Here is a 20,556-nt window from a genome sequence, read left to right on the forward strand (position 1 = left end):
CTGTACATACTTTTTAATGATTTATTATGTAAATAAGGGTTTTCATTTAGGATAAATTCTTATTAAAAATAAATTTGTTGTGTCTTATTTCTTCACCAGTGTTGCTGCATAATGATCAATTTTACATATGTGAAATTGATTCCAACTATGCAATACTATGTTTAGTAATAACACATTCTTCATATGCAATATAATTAAAAATAAAGAGTAGGAAATTAAAAAAAAATGTTAGAAAGGAAGTAAATGGCAAATTAAGTGTCATATTAACCAACAAAGAAAATATTTCTGAACCTTTACGATTCAAGAGGACAAAAACTGTCAGATTTTTTGGGCTCATGGTGTTTATTATTTTCCAAAAAAAGTTTTTTTGAAAATCTCAAATTTCACACATTACAATGCAAAAAAAAAATGTATAGGAACCCATGCAGTCCCATTATGAAATTTTGCACACAAATAGTCAATTGAGGTTTTCAAAAAACACAATTTTTAAAAATAATATTAAAGGGGGTGTTATTTGATTTTAAAAAAACTTTTTGATGTACCACAGTCATGTTGCATTTCAAATTAAAGCTCGTTAAAGGCAGAAGAGAATGAAATGACACCAATTTGAGCTCTCTAGGTCAAATAGTTTTTAATCTACAGCTGTTTAAAGATTTCGAAATGTCACCAAATTTTGGGATTTTTTTGACTTTTTGGAAATCGACTGAAAAACTAGGAGCCCAAAAAATCTGAAATTTGGCAGTTTTCATCAACTTTACTGGTAGTACCACTTTACCAAAAATTATCAATTTCTGAGAGGACAAGGTTCAGACCATTGGTTGATTTGACATGAAATGACTCATATATCTCGGCATGGGTTCATTGTGTGCATAGGTGACTACTCTTTAGAAGGTACTCAAATTTTATCACATTAACCCCATGAAAGAAAGAAAAAAACATGTTAAAATCTTCTGCAAGTACTGAAGATTCTTCTCATTCATGTATGTATGGCAGAAGACACCTCCCAACAATTCCATAGTTCTGCATTTGTAAAATTTCCTGCAAGAAAAAAAAAAATATTTACGTACATTTATAAAACAATCTACTTCACATAACTATAATAATTACAAATACTTAATTTTCTGTTATTTACAAATATTGTACTGATAGCGTATAAAATTTACATTTTCATGATAACTTAGTGCGAGCCTCCACTACTGATGGGTCACAGGTGGTGGATAGTGAAACCTCCCTCAGATATGAGAGGAAACCTAAATAAAGTCACGGACCTAGGGTGTCCGGTGGCATGGACATATACAGCAAATACGACACATCCACAGTCTTGTGTTATGGCAAATAAACACCATAAAAGTGTTTGCCCCACTTCCTTGCAGGCCTGGAAGTATCCAGAAAGGCTAAGGGAGTTGGATCCCTGACAGAAAACAAGCGTGTACCCAAGAACCCACAGGTGGCAGTCCCACCACCCAGGTGTAGGCTGTGACAGGCCCGATCAGCCCACAGCAGAAAACAAAAAAAATCGAGAAAAGAAAGAAGCAAGCCGGACTGGAAATTGGAGACGACATTAGGCATTAGGGACATTGAATATTGGAACACTGACAGGAAGGACTGAAGAAATTGTGGATCTAATGGAGAGATGAGGAATCGACATCTTTGGAATGAACGAAATGGAAAGGGACATGAAATTGAGGAGAGACTATAAACTGTACTGGGTGGGTACTGAAGAGGGCAGAAGCGGTAGAGGTCTGCACGGGCCTAAATTGTAAGGCCCGAGTCCGACCCGGCCCGAGGAAAAGAAACCCGAACCCGACCCGAGTCCGATAATAAGTAAACATGAGCCCGGCCCGAGCCCGAAAACATAATTAAAATTACTTTCCAATTCAACATTTGAAAAAAAAATGGGCACTGTTGTACTTCGTTAACTAGCTGTTATAAAAAAATGTATTCTCATTCTCGAAGTAAACCATAATTTCAATAATTAAAAATTATTTTTCGATGACAATATTCGCTAACAAAATAGCCACGAGGCCCGGGCCCGACCCGAGCCCGAGAAGTTCTGGTTATTTATGGCCCGAGGGCCTGGCCCGAGCCCGTGCAGACCTCTAAGAAGCGGAATAAGTGAGGAAGTAGAGGGAGTAAATGACAGAATAATAAAGAACTAAAAATTAATGTAAGAGGGAAAGTAATACAAATAATTAAAGTGTATGCCCCACAAACAGGATGTACATGGGAGGATAAAGAAGAATTTGAAAAAGGAATGGCAAATTGTGATGGGTGATTTTAATGCACAAGTGAGAAGAGACAGGAATGAGGAGGGAAGGAGGCTACTGGAGTTTTGTAAGAGAAACTTACTGCTAGTAGGTAATAGCTGGTTTAAGAAGAAATATGACAGCCATAAAATTACAAGATACAGTTGGAATAATGAACGATATTAAAGTAATACCCAATGAGAACTTAGACAGTGACCATAGGCTACTACTAGCAGATATGAGGAGGTGGAAAATAAAAGATAGAAGGGAGGAACAAGAGAGAAGGATAAGAGTGGAAATTGAAGGATAAGATGACAAAAGATAAATATCAAGAACATAAGTGCCTAGAGATGAATCTAAAAGGAATAGAAACAGAATGGATAAGATTTAAAACAGAATTAGTAGAGGCAGCCAAAAAGGTATGTGGAAGGACAAACAAGATAAGAAAAGAAAGAAACACCATGGTGGAATGAAAGAAGTAGAGAAAAACAAAAATTATGCATTTAGAAAATGGTTTAAAGTTAAATCACAAAATATGTGGAAAAGAAGAGGAGGCAAGAACAGTAGTAAAGGAAGAAAGTGGATGGAAGAATGGTTAGTGCTAGAAGAAGATGTAGATGGGAACAACAAAGTATTGTACGAATTAGTGGGTGAAGGGAAAGAGGAGACAGTTGTAAGCTAAGGCATGAAAGGGAAAGTGTTGTAGAAGAGGATGACAAAATAAGGAGAATGTGGATAATCATTTTGAGGAATTGCTGAATATGGAAAAAGGAAATAAACATAAAGAAGTGAAGGAAAAAGAAAACCAGAAAGGAAAACGAACCTCGCATGCAAAGAAGTGGAGGAAGCACTGAAGAGAGGTAGAGCACCTGGAGCAGATGAGGTGTCCGTGGAAATGATACTAGGAGCAGGAGTGATTGGTGTGCAGTGGCCAAGGCCATACAGTGCATTGAAAGCAGTGTGGCAAGAGATTGGACAAAGGGACTAATAGTTGCTATATTCAAGAAAGGTGACAGACAAGAATGTAAAAACTACAGAGGAATAACACTAATGTGCCACTCAGCAAAGGTGTATGAGAAAATACTAGAGAAAAGAATAAGGGAACTAACAGAGCTGAAGATGACAGAGGAACAGTATGAATTTAGAAGAGGCAGATCAACGGTAGATCTGATAGTCACTATAAGGGAAATCACTACAAGTATGGAAATGATTTGAGTATGTCTATGGCATTCCTCGATATAGAAAAGGCATACAATAGCATGGACAGAACAAAGAATTGGAAGGCTCTAAGAGAAAAAGGAGTTAAGGAAGAGATAGAGTGTAGTGCAGAGTACATACAAGGCCAACCAGAGCTGGGTGAAGACACCAGTGAGAAGAACAGAGTGGTTCAGTATAACTAATGGCCTAAAACAGGAAAGTGTTCTTTCCTCACTGCTCTTCATAATTACAATGGATGATATTATCGAAGAGGTGCGGAAGCAGGGAAGAAGAAGTACAGACACAGCTTGATAGTCGGAAAGAGGAAATCAGAAGAGCAGGAATCAAATTCAGTGCAGAAAAGAGTGAGGTGCTAATAACAACAAGAAACAGAGGCAGAAATGAACTATGAATAAAGATGGACATGGAAGAGTTGAGGGTAGTGGAGAGCTTCAAATATCTAGGAAGCATAATTGAGAGAAGTGGAAGAATAGATGAGGAGGTAAACAGAAGAGGACAAATGGGTGATGGACTATATCAAAGTGTTCGGATATTAGTATGGAACAGGGATGTACTACCTATGAAATGCAAGAAGGTAATATATGATATATTGTGTATGTAGCAGAGACGTGGACAATGGCAGAGAGAGACAAAAGAAAGATGCAGGCAGTGGAGATGAAATTTTTAAGGAGTATATTGAGGAAGACTAGAAGGGATAGAATAAGGAATGAGGAGATCCGACAGAGTGGTGATGGCAAAGCTTCAGGACAGGATAGATCAGGCACAGATGAGATGGTTCGGACACACGAACAGGATGGATCCAGAAAGACTACCAGTAAGAGCTTACAATGCACAAGGAGTGGGAATAAGGCCAAGGGGGAGACCAAGATGTCAGTGGAAAGAGCAGATAGTGGAGAGTGTTAGGAGAGAGGCAGGGAACGGCGAAGGATGATGATTTTTTTTTTTTTGTAAATTATACACTACACTCCCAAACTAGTTCAAATTTTCATACATAAATTGTAATAAATACAACTACACTAATACCATATTTACTCATGCAAACCCTGGTTTTTTATGGGGAAAAGCAACAAACAATTATAGCTTACATATAATGTACAATTCAGGTTCCTTATTTTCAGATTATATTGCTATACCAATCAAGAGCAAAGGACTCAAGCCACTTCATAACCACCTTTGTTGTTCTTTAGTAGAACAAAGTTGTGTTATGGATTTGCACTAATAAACATCCAGTGACATGCTAAAAATCATGGCCATTTTTCTTTTATAGTATTTTTTTTAATTAATATTACTAAACAAATCCAACCTGATAATTGTACCTCTTGATATATTCTTGTGCACATTATACATGACTAAATACGGTATTTGTATTATTTACTGCAAATGGTTTTCTTGCCTACATTTCCCTTAAAATGATCTCATAACTCTATTATTTCAACTACAAAGTTCAGCTCCTATCATCATATTGTATATCTAGAGACTGGTTTCCCTGCACTACTCTTCAATTAACAAACTTAAATGTTCAAGATTAACATTTGCAACTATAATAGATATCTTCTTCATGGACATTCCCACTTAATAATTGGTCGTCTAGTTTTCCACACATATATCAGATTTAACCAGTGGCGCAACCCCAGCATAGACATTGCCCCCTCGATTAGAAATTAAAATCTGCTTTTCTTAATATCTACAAGTTCAGAGCTGAACAATCTACATTAAATCAATATCAATCAATATTGTTTGCAAAACTTTGGACCTAATAATTTTCATACCTGCTAGGCTAGCAATGATGATTCATTCTTCTATGTAATGCATTGTAAATTGTCAGAGAGAGAACTAAAACCAAATATGTGATTCAGACTGTTGCTGCTAAAGAATTTTGTAAAAAGCTAAAACTTTCTTTTCTTCTGAATATGTCCATGTTGCATCTCTTAGGAAAATCCTTTAAAATGAGCCCAAGGTGAACTTTCTAGCTGCAATAAGTACAGACATTAATGTCAACTAAGATTATGGAAACGCCGTTCTAATAGGTACATTTCATAAACCAAAAATCATTGAAATCTGACACCAGGTAAAATCCCTGGTTGATTTGGCATGGAATAACTCGTCACTTCTATTCATCAAGGTCAGACAGACATTGCATCTCGAATGCTTTGAAGCACATCTGCAACTGACATCCCAAGATAATTACTTGTTTTTGTTTTCTAAATTTTTGCATCAAGTTCAATTGGAGGTACGTTATGACTAGGGCCCGGATTATCAGGTTTTGACCTATTTTATTCCTTACTTGGTAAGGTCACTATTCTAACATATATTTTCGTTTTAGCCATTTCTTAATGAAATACATGAATCCTTTAGGTCCTAGAAATGGCTAAAAGGAATTAAGATCCTAAAAGAGGCTAAATTGAACTTTTCAGCTAAATAAATGTAAAAAAAAAATGCTGAAACCTTGTTTTGTTTATCAGAGTGAACACATTGTTAACTGTATGGCAATATGAAAATGTATCCTCTCTCCCCCCCCCATCTCTCTCTCTCTCTCTCTCTCTCTCTCTCTCTCTCTCTCTCACACACACACACACACACACACACACACAAAAGGGGGAATGGAAATGAGAGAAGGTAAAAGGGCATGAAAAAAAATTGAAAGCAAATTTCGCATTAAAAAAGAAATAGCATGTAACGGTCGGATTGACCATTACTGGTTTTGGTATATTGTAATAATTAATTGCTGGCCAGCTACGAGGGTAGGGTTAAGTAATATGTTTCCATGAGTGTACTTTTATGTTATTATTGCATGTAAGTGTATATTATTGGGTTGTGCTTTGCTGGATGTTAGATTCCCCTGTTTCTTACCTCCCCGGTTGGGGGAGCTAGCAGTCTTTCAAAAGACCGTTGGCAGTGGAATTTTCCAACGCTACGGGGTCCACGTCCACGGACGTTTACCCCTGCTATAAAAAGGCCAGTGGGCTTTAGCAGAAAAAACAGTGTTTCCCCATTGATCGACGAAAGAGGAACGTCTCCTCAAGTTTAGTCCACTTATGGTGGCTAAACTGGATATAATAATGTAGCATCTGTTGCTGTCCCAAGTCCCCTTTTAGAGAAAGCTTTGATTATGTGGATATTTCCGTATTTGATTAATTGATGCCCAAAAGAAGGAGTGAAGGCGTAAGGAAACGCATTTGTAACGGAATATCATTTAAGCTGAGGATAGGCCCACCGAGATAGTTTTGCTAACTCGGTGGTAAGGGAAGTGCCGATGGTTATGCCATAGGTGCGCAACTATATTATTAGAGATTTGGTAATTTTGGTCTATGCAAGACACTCATGGAAACGTTCTGTAAAATATGTATATATATATAACTACGTATAATAAACCAATATATCCTACGAGAATGTTATAATTTCAAGAACTACGGTACTGTCCATTTAACAAGTTGTATATTCACTTGCTGTACATGTGTAAACGAACCAGGGACATACAAATATAAATTGTTATGTGAAACCCCCCCTTTTTGTAATTCCGGCGCAAATATAATCTGCTTGCTTGGCACCCAGGGTGAGGTGAAAGGAGAGATTGAGGGATGAAAGTAGGAAGTAGTCCAGAGGGCCGGATAGAAACGAGGGATAGGGGGGCCGACGACTATCACAAGCATAACAATGACACATTCTAAATTTTTCCAAAATTTCATTGTTATGATTTCGTTTTGTATGCTAACCTATAACTTGGTATTTTAAAAACTGGAATTTTGAGTTTTTATTATTTTCTAAAAACTGTTTTTCTTGTATGCTTTAAGTTTAGTAAACATGTAATATGTGAAGGAAAATGTGTGTGCAGTATTGATGCTCATGTAAATGCAAAGATTTGTGATTGATTCCAATAAAAATGCGGGTAGGGAAATATCCTAAAAAGGGCTAAATCATCTCTTTAAAAAGCCTAAAATGATGTCTATAAAATCGTAAAAGTCCGGGCCCTAGTTATGTCTGTCTTCTTGGTTTACTTCACATGGGCAAAATAATGGTTACAAGATGAAACCACCACACTTACCAGTTGGGTATCTTGAAAGAACTGAAGCTTCTGCTGGGCAAGATGATTCCAATCTAACTTCCACATCTTGTCAAGAACTGAAGCTTGAGTCACATGTCCATCTGAAACAAGGAAATTAATTCTACTGATAGTACTCTAATATACAAGAAACATCAAACTTGTAAACAGTAACAGAAAAAGGAACTTTTTCACACGACACATGTGAAATCTGCTTTCAAAGTAATGTGAAATTGAAGCAAATCATGATGTTTCTGTGGCTTAAAAATATGTCCATTTCTCTTCTCCTCTTTTGTTACGGAAATGCTATAAGTGTCGTAACAGATTGCTTCTCAATGCAGTAAATCATATGTCATAGTTCACAATGATCTGTTTCGTTCGCTCCCACATTGAGTTAACATTTTATGGGGTTCTTGGCTGTTTTGTACATGCCACAGGAACAGAGCATATTCTTTTTGAGAATGCAATGCTAATTTTCCCCTGATGTAATTGCCCTTACTGATGAATCCAAGTATTGGATTGCATGACAATCTGCCCCGTTTTCCTTGAAGGCAACCAATCCTACTCTGCTCTAGATGACTATAGGTTGGCATTAATTAGACAACAACCATTTTTTACCTTTCTTATGCTGACTTCGATTTTGTTTAATTTTCGAATTTAAATGCCTGATACGAATGTATGTCCGAGTTTTGACAAATAGATCTATAATTTCCTTCTTTATCATAGCAAACCTGAAAAGTAATAATGTCCTCATTGTTTCCATTACTCATTACTCCACATTTCCTGCTTAAATCACCAGGAGGATTGTATAAACAAAATGCATTTTCCATTTGTTCAACGATTTGGAAAAATTCTTCAGTAGGTTTATACAGTCCACCACGCAACACTATGTCAACCCATTTTTTCTCTTTTTGACGAACGGGAGGAAGACTGTCCGTACGAGAACCCAAATCTTTATCTGAATGCCAACACTTTTGCGCAATGAAACCTGTGATATAATATAGACCTTCCTTGGAACAGTCGTGGGCTTCGTTATCATTGCACTCAGTTGGAAACTGGAGTTCGCTGCCATCGGTGTTATCCTTCATCTTTGATTCGCCTTCCTCTTTGTCAAGTAAAAGGTAAGACACCATCGTACTAAAAACACTATTGTATGTCCTACTGTGTAATTCATCATTCTCACACTGATCCCTGGTTGGCATTTTTAGGGGAAGTTGTCCTATATTCACTCCTAACAAAAGCAGCCTAAGTCGGTTTTTAAATTCTGTAGGGAGAGGGTGATCATAGAAACCTCCCATGCCACGAAGACGCGAATAAAGATTTTCTATTACATCCTGATTCAACCTTGCAGTCAGTAAAAAAATCATATTGTGTTTCTGTTTCATATCCTGATAGGGCCCAAATAATGCGTTGATAGATTGTATCATTCCTTGCTGAAAGGGCAACAATTTTCCATGTCCTTTCACACGAACACTTTCAATGACTTGCTTCATTTCATTTAACACCTTGGTTTGATGTCAAGATGCACCCCAAAAGCACTTTTAATTTAACATCAAAATTCTCTTTAACATACAAATTCATTATGTCAAACCAGTTGTTAATTAATGCAAAAAACTCTGCACTTTCAACTTCATTTGGGAATAAATAAGATATAGCACTGCTTGTCCTTCTAGAAAATAACTGAGCAGCATAGAATACTCTTTGTCTCTCGCGACCTGGTACATAAATGTGTGCATCCGTTATCAATAAAGGTAAATTAAGTTCACTTTCATTTTTACCTAACACTGACTGTATGACGTTTTTTGTTACAACATTCTGCGATGGCAAGACTGAACCTTTATCAATAAAATGGTTTTGTAGCAATTTAAGCATTTGTGGAGTATCTGCAAATACCCAAATGTTCCGTCCCTTATCATTCGGATTCACAAAAGAAGGATGACTCGAAGCGACACCTAATTCTCGATAAACCCTTATATTTCCACCTCCCAAGTCAGAAACACACACAACAACTTCATAGCCCACACGTTGCACTGCTGATATTACTAAATATAAAATCTCCTTAGTCATTGTAGAATACATTTTGCTTCCATGGGGCGTACAACCCGCGAACCAGAATGACCTGTAAAAAAAAATCTTTCTAAAATCTTGTCATTTAAATACACTAGACTCTCGCTAATCTGGCCATTCCTTGCAAATATGGGTGCCAGATTCGCGGAAGTGCCGGATTATTGAGAGGGTCGGAAATTACGTACTACTATGTAGTTTAAACAAATAGGGACTATACAGGCTGTACTTTACGTGTTTCCTTTTAGAAGCCATAGTATGTACTGAACTTTACTGTAAGAAAGTCACAATTTCAAATACTGTACGTATGTATAGCATTGTTTAACATTTTTAACTAACAACATTGTTGAACAGGATAATTCATTGTTGTGCACGTCATTTCTGCTTGAGTGACTACAGGCCGGATGTGGGCCGGACTACTGAGAGGGCGGACTATTGAGGGCCGGATTAGCGAGAGTCTAGTGTATTGAGTTTCGAGCAATAATTATGGAATTAATACTTCATAATAATCTCATTATGAACTACTTATAAATTTAGTACTTCATCCTGATAACACAGTCTATCGAGATGTGTCTTTCCAAATTTTAATATGTATTTTTCATTCTTAATTATGCTATGTAAAACTTTATTAAGGACTTTAAAGTAGTTTACTTCTATTAGAAAAACTTCAGTCAAAAAATTAACGCTGAGTTTTGGTGAACACACCCTAGCAATTTTATTCACATTTTACCTTATATCTTTTCACATTTCCAACACAGTAAAAATACACACGCGTGCACACGCTAACGCAAGATAGAAAAACATAAGGTTGCAGCGGAAAAACTCCGCAGTCAATGATGAATGATTTGGATTGATTTGGTGTTTTAAGTCCACTTGATGCACAGTAAGGCTAATCGAGACTGGACCTACAGTTTAAAGTGGGATCCGAACCACTATGTGCCTCCACCGGGAATCAAACCAGGGACCCCTTGATTGAAAGGTGACGATGCCAGCACTGCGCCATCGGGGAGGCTCTCAATGATGAATGAACGAAAATGATTACTTGCTCATTCGTTATGCTAGTATTGGACTTGTGTTACGTTCTAACATTATATAAACTGTTAATTCTACTTGTAAGTAAAGTAATAAATTAATTACCTGTGCCTTCTTGAACGGTCCCATGACAGTGTCACTCTCAGCATCGTACGCAACTTTGGAGTATATACTTTTGGTCTACACTTGAAACTTTTTGTCCAGTGACGCAAAGTGGAAATGCTTGGAAGAGGAATTTTCATATTTTTCCTCATGTGGGTGTAAGCTTTTCTTGGCACATGCCTAAGTGCTAGTGCACTTACAATATCACTTCTCGACCACAGTTTCGGTCTGCTTTTGTGGCTAAGAAGACATTGGATTTGGTTGGAGAAAAACACTGGTCGAAGAATTTCCCTTACTTTCTTAGACACGTTGAAAGCAGATTGCTTTGATTTGTGAAGCTTTACTAACTGTTGCCTCAAACGTTTATTGCTAATTTGTAAATTCTTCACTTTATGTAATAAACGATTGCATTGTTTCTTTACTTTGTTTACTTTTTTAGCACTTTCATCATGTCGTGTCTGCAATTTCTTTATTTGTTCTTCAGCACATTTTAATTTCTTTTTCAGAGTTTCCAACTCACTATCTTGTTGGAGATTGGATATATTTCCAGTACTCAAAGTCTCTGAATTTTGTGACATGCAAATTCTTTTGCGAGGAGACAACTCTTCAAGTTTTTCCACTGCTCGCTTTCTAATCTGACGTTTATTGGCACGTCCACTTCGATCAATTATGTCATTTGGCTGTTGCACACTACTACAATGTACCACACAACCAGGCAAATTTAAACTTGGTACAGCATTTTTACTACAATGCACCACACAACCAGGCAAATTTAAACTTGGTACAGCGTTTTTATTAAGTTGCGGTCTACAGGTAATGCTCAGCAGTTCTGCTTTTAAGTTCAGTTCATAATCAGCATCCACAAAATGCGATGAGCACACTGTCACTGTTTTGGTGTTAACAGGATCTAACCTCTTACACTTTGAAACCCACATCTTGCACGTAATCGGATATCTTTGGGAATGAAAAGTAGCTTACACCTACAGTATTTCTTGCGTTGTTCCGGCACAAAGCAACAGCACAATGCGCGGCATCTTCCTGAAATGTTATTGTTGTAGCAAAAAAAATTCTCCACTATCACACAAGCTACAGAAAAAGGAAACACAAGGCACTTTCACACTCTCTTGCACAAATGCAGATCCTATAAGAAGCGGAAAGGTCAGTGACAGCGTCACTTCTGTCCCGTGAGTGACGTCAGGGTTGGGACCGCCCACGACCCTCTTTTTTCAGCTTCGGGAGGGAAGACTGCGCTACTTTCTCAACTATATTATGTACTTACTTTGTCTACTGCCACCACATTAAGTGCAAACGAGCTTTGTTCATGTTAAAGTAAGGTTTACTTTACACTTAAATACATATTACAAAAATGAACTATGACTAACTTCACTTACTTGTAGAATGCTTTTGCTGCCACTACTGGTGTGTAGATCTTTTTGGATGTGTGCAAAATTACATGTTTCTCATGTAGTTTCCGAACGTAGTGGTCCAACCACCTTCAAAAACCTCGTACAGGACTTTCTCCATGGTGACAATACCTAGAAATATGAAACAAGAACATTTAGGTGTCAGTTGTAATTCATCTTGTTGAAAATGGAAAAGAATTACTGTAGCAAATCAGGTCTAAAGCTCAAATACATATTAGTCAAGATGTAAAACTGTTCTACTAATACAATCACCTGTTTAAATTATAAAACTATGATTATGTTATGAAAGTACTAAATTTTCAATTTTACAATTTATATTCTAGGCTTCTCATTGTTCACAATACTACATTACAAATTCCCCACATGTTCAGGTTATAGAAAACTGGGCTTTAGTTGTGTCTGACATTTTACGCCATTTAACATTACAACACATTAGGTCTTGAAAGCACATTTGGAACTGACCTGGCTGATATCTCGAGAGAATCATATGTGGTCATACAAGTTTCAATAATTACTTCTTCTCTATTTCTAAAATTTCACATTGAGGTCATGGATAACCATAACAAGGAACATGATATGATGCCTGTTCTAAAACTCTGGCCAAGGCAGCCCAGGCTTACGAGTGGCTTATGCAGATGATACAGGAAATGTCATTGAAGCTGTCAAAGGCTGTGGTTTACAAACAGCATGGTAGATTGGCTGCTTTACCACAGATAATTATTTGTGTTTAAAAGCTGTTAACTTGGCTTTGGAAGTAGTCATCATCATCCTTCGCAGTTTCCTGCTTCTGGCTGGGTCGGCATAAAGATCAAGCCTCTCCATTTTTTCTGGTATTTCACCACCCCTCTCTTTCCACGGTGTTCCAATCTCCTAACACTCTCCGCTATCTGCTCTTTCCACCGACATCTTGGCCTCCCCCAAGGCCTTATTCCCACTCCTTGTGCATGGTAAACTCTTACTGGTAGTCTTTCTGCATCCATCCTCTTCATGTGTCGAACCATCTCATCTGATCTACCCTGTCATGAAGCTTCACCCCCCCCCCCCCACTGTCTGTCGGATCTCCTCATTCCTTATTCTATCCCTTCTAGTCTCAACCAATATACTCCTTAAAAATTTCATCTCTACTGCCTTCATCTTTGTAATTGTCCAAGTCTCTGCTTCATACATAATTATTGACACATAGTATGTGTTATATATTACCTTCTTTCATTTCATAGGACATCCCTGTTCCACATTAATCTTCAAACGCTTTGATATAGTCCACCACCCATTTGTCCTCTTCTGTTTACCTCCTCATCTATTTCTTCCACTTCTCTCAATTATGCTTCCTAGATATTTGAAGCTCTCTACTACCCTCAACTCTTCCGTGTCCATCTTTATTCTTCGTTCATTTCTGGCGATTTCTTGTTTTTATTAGCACCTCACTCTTTTCTGCACTGAATTTGATTCCTGCTCTTTTGATTTCCTCATTCCACTTATCAAGCTTTCTCTGTACTTCTTCTTCCCTGCTTTCCCATATTACTAAGTCATCAGCGAACAACAGGGCCTTCATCTCTTCCTCTCCTATTTGCTTCCCCACCTCTTCATTAATTGCATCCATTGTAATTATGAAGAGCAGTGGGAAAAGAGCACTTCCCTGTTTTAGGCCATTACTTATACTGAACCACTCTGTTCTTCCCACTGGGGTCTTGACACAGCTGTGGTTGGCCTTGTATGTACTCTGCACTCTATCTCTTCCTCAACTCCTTTTTCTCTTAGAGCCTTCCAAATCTTTGTTTGCCCATGCTATCGTATGCCTTGTCTATATCAAGGGATGCCATAATAAAATCATTTCCATACTCGTAGCGATTTCCCTTATAGTGAATATCAGATCTACCGTTGATCTGCCCCTTCTAAATCCATACTGTTCCTCTCTCTTGTTCAGCTCTGTTACTTCCCTTATTCTTTTCTCTAATAGTTTCTCATACACCTTTGCTGAGTGGCACATTAGTGTTATTCCTCTGTAGTTTGTACATTCCTTTCTGTCACCCTTATTGAATATGGGAAATATTAGTCCCTTTGTCCAATATCTTGACACTTCTCTTTCTTGCCACACTGCACACCAATCACTGTTGCTCCTAGTATCATTTCCACTGGCACTTCATCTACCACAGGTGCTCTACCTCTCTTCAGTGCTTCCTCCACTTCTTTCCATTTGAGATTACATTTTTCTTTCCTGTTGTCTTTTTGCTTCATTTCTTCACGTTCAGCAATTTCTCAAAATGATTTATCCACATTCTACTTTTTTTCTTTATCCTCTTCTATATTTTTCCTTTCATCCCGTAGCTTACAGCTGTCTCCTCTTTCTTTTCTCCTTTCTCTCACTAGGGTAGGTCACTTTAATTTGGGTATAAGTGCTATTTATTTTAATATATTTAAAACTAAATTGAGTATCAATGCCAATCTCTGTTGCAAGTGATCATTTGGTTTCAGTTCCTGAGTTAACTGAATTTTAAAGGCATGCATGTGGAGATCTTCCATGAGAATGTGATGCATGGAACTTTTCTACATATCCAACTGTTGTGACTCGCAATAACACTGTCATGCACAATAGCGATGTTCTCAACAGACTGGCTAGATCGAGAGTGCGGTGTTTTAATGTCTGCTGTCGAATCAGTTTCCTCAAATTCCTTGATCAACTTGCAAACTGTACTCTCACTAGGTGCAGTTTCACGTCCAAGGATTGCACAAAGCTTCCTAACAGTCTCTGCATAACACTCACCATTCTTGTAATGAGTATTCAGTATCAAAACTTGTTCCTTTGTGTAATGCTCCATGTCAACTAAGCTGCACTAATCACTGATAAAGGAACTTGTGAGAACAGTGTTACTAACCCAGCCACGAGACATGTTGTGTAAATCAAACTTTGCATTCTTAAATCGGAACACTTGGCCGTTGTAATGACGTAAAACTATTTGTCATTCATTTTTGAAAAAGTATCCTATTAAGAATATTAAATCCATTGCTTTTATTGGGACAGCCTTTATATATTTCACACATGTAATTTTATTTCAGCCACAGTAGTGTGTGTTAATTATTATAAGAGCATTGCAAGAACATAGTTTTTTTGAGGGGGAAAATAAGCCTCGCTTCATCCCCCTCCCCTAAAAATACCTTGCATGCCTATCCCTGGAAAAAATCCTCTTTACATGCATGTACGTCATTGTCCTCCCTTGGACAAGCTGTTTCTTTCAAATTTCCAAATATATCGTTGTGCAAAAATGAAGCATGTCACTAGTATTCTTCACAAAAAGTGGACTGTTATTTGATGTAGGGGCTAATAAGGTTCCACGTTTACTTCAGGTCTTCTTTATTTTCAACACTGCACCCCCAAACTTACATTCTGCACCCTAGATGATTAATCCTGGCATCGCCGCCGTCACAAAAACACAAAAAAATCTGACTTTACATACCAGCATTGTAAAAAAACTGACAAAGATCAAAGCGAAAAAAAATAATACCATTTTCCATTTGCATGGTTACAATAAAGCCCATGGCATGGAATCAACTTCAGTTAATTTTGAAAATAAGGTTTTCGCAGTAAATCTGGATATTTCTTGTGATCCTGAGGGCTACTATAATTGGAAATGGTTATACAAATATTAGAAAGCCAAAATGTTTGTTACCTGAAATGTAAGGTTAAACAAAGGACAAAAATTATAATACTCACAGAAAAAAAGATGATTAATTAATTTCCAATGGAAGGATTTCATTTTTGTTGATCTAGTCAAATGAAAATTTTGTGCCAAGCACTCTTCATATTACTTATGAAGGTAGTGTTTAACAATACTGTAACCGCAAAAGAACCAAGAATTTTTTAGATTAAATTTAATGAGGCGCAGTTACTTGTATACATATTACAAAAAAGTGACAGGGTGGCCACTCTAGGACCATGATAAAATTCAAGTATACTTCCTGGTTTTCAAGACGAACTTTCCAAAAATTCAAGGGTATACAAGCAGATGTTTTCTCTATTTCAACCTTACATATTACCACCTCTCACCACCCACACACAAATATATTAACAACATAAAGATTCTGTGTGATTCCTATGTATCCAAAAATTCCAATTCGATACAATTGAAAGGTATATATATATTTAATTTAATTTGCGGAGTTTACATTTGCCATTTCACATACTCAAGACTAGAAATACATCTACAAACATAAGTCACAAATGTTACGGGATGTAGTAATCAATTAGAAATAGCTAATTGTATAAGAATTTCAAATTTACATAAACAACCTCAAGATATCTTGCAATAATCTTCCGTATATCAGATTGGGTACTACTTTACTATACCGGAGACACCTATCAATGATTTATTTCACAATTTTTTACATTGCTAACGTACTATTCTACATTGCGGAACATTTCTTTAGGTGAAATAATGAATTTCTAACAAAAATAATGTCTATTTCTTACATTAACGAGTACTTACTGTTGTTCCTTATTTTCCACAAACCATCCACGGGTAGCCCCAAAAACCATTGACGTTAGCCCAAAAATTCACGATAGCCCCACAAACCATCATGGGGACGAGGTATGCCTACTAGGTTAGGTTAGGTTCCATTAGCACTCCTTTCGTTCAATTTAGCATATATGGACAACATCGGCTTGTAGCAGCAACAATAGCGCGTATTGTGCTCTCGTGCAGAAAGCAAATGGTGGCAGCAGCAATAGCACGTCGGAAATACATTTTCGTAGAAAACCACATGCATTCGCATTAAAATGGATCAAAACTACATTCCTGAACATCAACAACGCTACAGAAAATGATTTGCGTAAGTACTTTCTCCTGTAAATTTGAAGAAATCCTTCTCCGGTATAGTAAAGTGTTACCTCAGATTGTTCTGCAAAGGACCCTAACACACCAAACGGATGAAAGAATTCTGTTTTATTTTTCACGCAGCTTTATTTTCTTTTCTCGATAAAAATAAAAGTTAAACTGTAAACAACTTGCCTCAGGGCATTAATAAATATGTATAAATTCAATGGGATTTACATTAATAAAAGATGCAATTTATTACGTCTACGGAGAAAAATTCACGCATAATTCCCAGAGTCACTAATTCATGCATAATTCCCAGTGAGTAGCTACCCTGAGTGACAGTTAGAAAATATGATTCTGACTGGTACTGCAGTAGTTGTCCTGCAGTACAGAATTAACTATTGATGTTGCATTACCATTTCTGCAGCTACCAAGTGAGAAAAAATGTGAATGTTTAACAGAACGCTTTACTATTCTTTTCTTCATTTTCTAAGTAAACTTTGGTGAATATAACTGTTCTAGCATTCACTTTAAAACAGCAATGAATACAAATTGAAACGCATTTAAAGTTAAAGATTAAGTATGGCTCAAAAGTGCTCTTCCCAAATCTATTTGTAATTACAATGCTTGGGGAAAAAATTGCCTCATTCGTGTACATTTATATAATCAGAACTTAGGGCAAACACAGAATCTACTTCATGCCACGACATTGAAACTCAATACTTGTGTGTTCCTCTATTCAATAGAGGCAAAAACTCTATCAGGATAAAAATTAGGCCTCTGTACACAACTTCTGATAAGAGGAAATATAAAAGGTAGCCAGAAGCAGAAAGGTACAAATATACACAAAACAGACATGACTCTTGGATTAACCCTAGAATACAAATCCTTGTGTGAGAAACGTAAACACGAAACCCTCTTAAATTTTACGACTCAACTTTATAGTTTTTAAAATCTACTTCATTTAAAAAAGATATATTTTCTTATGGGTATTGGAAAAAATATTTAAAAATAGGCTATTTAAATATTGGTAAAATTCTTATCTCCAAGAAACATATTTCGGTAACATTATCGTATGGGTAAAACGGATTCCTTCAAATTTCCTTCAAATTTACAGGAGAAAGTACTTACGGAAATCATTTTCTTAAGCGTTTTGGAAGTTCCTGGATGTAGATTTGATCCATTTTAATGTGAATGCGTTTTGTTTTCTGCGAAAATCTCTGTCCGACACGCTGTTTCTGCTCCCGCCATTTGCTTTTTGCATGAGAGTGCAATGTTCCGTGTGTTAAGACGATGCAACCCCGTAGCCAGTGTTTCAGCCTCGCCGTGTTTTCACTAGAACCACCTGTCGATTTCGGAACAAGCCATTTTTCCCGAATGGGTGTCACTTATCGCACAACATTGTAGCAACATTGTGTTCAGACGTCACAGGAGAGAGCTTTTTTTACAATTTTTCTTTGTATTTATGCTAATGGAACCTAACCTAACAGGCCTAACCTAACCACGTAGGCATTCCTCGTCTGACGTCAATATTCAAGGTTGCAAGATGGTTGTGCGTAAAGGAAGAGCATTAACAAATTTCGAAAGAAAGATGGTTCCGACCCGAATGGGTGTCACTTATTGCACAACACTGTAGCAACATTGTGTTCTGACGTCACAGGAGAGACCTTTTTCATGTTAGGCAATACAAAGGTAACACATCTCTTAGCGAAAATATTATTTTTTCTTTGTATTTATGCTAATGGAACCTAACCTAACAGGCCTAACCTAACCACGTAGGCATTCCTCGTCTGACGTCAATATTCAAGGTTGCAAGAGTGTTGTGCGTAAAGGAAAGCATTAACGAATTGCGAAAGAAAGATGGTTCTGAATTGCGAAAGGATGATGGTTCCGAATTGCTGTTTATGGACAATGAACGTGGTAAATCGCAAGGTTATTTTACAAGTTCTACACGTAAATGCGACTTATTAGCATAATTTCAAATAGTGGCACGAAAGTAGATATTTTCCGGTGAACGAGGTTGCACCACTGCATAAATCGACAAAACACTCTCAGAACGCCCCCTAAACCAGTATGCTATCACGGCCATAATGTATTACAGATTCGAAACAACAAGTAACAGTAAGTACTCGTAAATAGTGAAAATAAACATTATCTTAGTTAGAAATGCATTATTTCGCCTTAAGAAATGTTCCGCAACACGTTAGCAATGTAAAGAAGTCCGAAATATATGATTCGTAGGTGTTTCACCCATACGATAATAGTACCCATATTTCTTTAATTTTACAGGAGAAAGTACTTACGGAACTGAGTTTCTGTAGACTTTAGGAAGGTCGTGGAAGTGTTTTCTCCCTTCGTTCAATTTATCCGGCCGTTAAATCATGTATTTTTTGACGTTAATGTCTCTCCGATGCACAAAAGCTCTTGCCTCCATTACCTTCGACTACGTGAATCAGATGTTCTGTTCGTTTCATGACATAACCCCCGGTTAGTGTTTCCAACCACGTGGTTTTGTAACTAAATATCTAGAATTTTCCTGATGTTGAATAACAATTTTAACTATGTTTGCCTTAGCGAAGCTATCCTAACCTTGCCATGCATGGTTCGTGAGGTTATTGAATGGTTTTGGAGGCTATCCATTCATGGTTCGTGGGGTTATTGAATGGTTTTTGGGGCTATCCGTGCATGGTTCGTGCTACTAGGTATTCGGTTAAGAAGGTTGGAAACACTGCACACCAAAGATGATCGACAACGCTAGTCAACCTGTGGCGGCCATAATGCGTCTCACGGAAGCGTAAAAACAACGAACAATAATTACTCGATATCGAAAATTGATAATATTTTCGTTTAAAAAGCGAAATTGCATCTTCAACAATGTTTCGCAATGCAGAATAGGTAAGTACGAATATTAACAATTAGGGAATAAACGAGTTAGAGACGTTTCTCGGAGATTGGAATTTTAATCAAATGACTGCTCACAAAGAATCATGTAGGAGTATACGGACGGTAAAAATCGTTCTTCAGAAAGGATACCGTACGTAATCATTCACACTGAAATGTGTGTGTTAACAACAGGCATAAAAATAGAAATAAAATTATGTAAAAAATGCCTGCGTACATTTATTAATTCGGGATTAAACAATTGGAACTTGGGCCAATAATTTTTATCAGATTTAATCCCAACTGAAACAACTTTCACATTATACAGTAGGCCTATGAAGAGCACCGTGAGGAAGTCTCCGACCCTAACTGCTCCGACCCTAACTGCATATCTACCATGTGCAACATTCCCTGCCGAATATATTTTTTTAAACAACCATCTAATCTTGGCTTAACAAAATGAACCAAAAAAAAAGTGATTGAAATTATTTCGGTCTCTTTCTAAGACACCGCTAATACTACTGTGGCAATATATACGATATTGTTTGGTGCCTCACATGGGTATACGTATTTACTGTATTGTTTTAGTCCTGTTTTAATGATTACTAATGAACTGCTTAATGATTCATTTACCTTACTGATGCCTCTCAATTCTTCTCTTTCGTCTTTTATTGGCTTGATAAACCATACGAAACATTTCTTTGGGAATTGTTGTAAATATGCTGTTTATGTCAACCGCC

The 20,556-nt window shown here is 37.1% G+C and overlaps 1 long non-coding RNA gene across 1 annotated transcript; it reads right to left on the bottom strand.

The window, feature by feature from the left end:
* Positions 1-331: 331 nt before the first annotated feature.
* LOC145991613 (uncharacterized) lies at positions 332-20,556 on the bottom strand. The gene is made up of 4 exons (XR_014442078.1): positions 20,450-20,556; positions 12,093-12,236; positions 7,507-7,607; positions 332-1,038 (listed from the first exon to the last, which is right to left on the bottom strand). It is a non-coding gene; the product is annotated as an uncharacterized LOC145991613 (long non-coding RNA).

Source organism: Lepisma saccharinum, chromosome 8 (genome assembly GCF_977018435.1).
Source record: "Lepisma saccharinum chromosome 8, izLepSacc3.1, whole genome shotgun sequence".
NCBI classification, from domain to species: Eukaryota; Metazoa; Arthropoda; class Insecta; order Zygentoma; family Lepismatidae; genus Lepisma; species Lepisma saccharinum.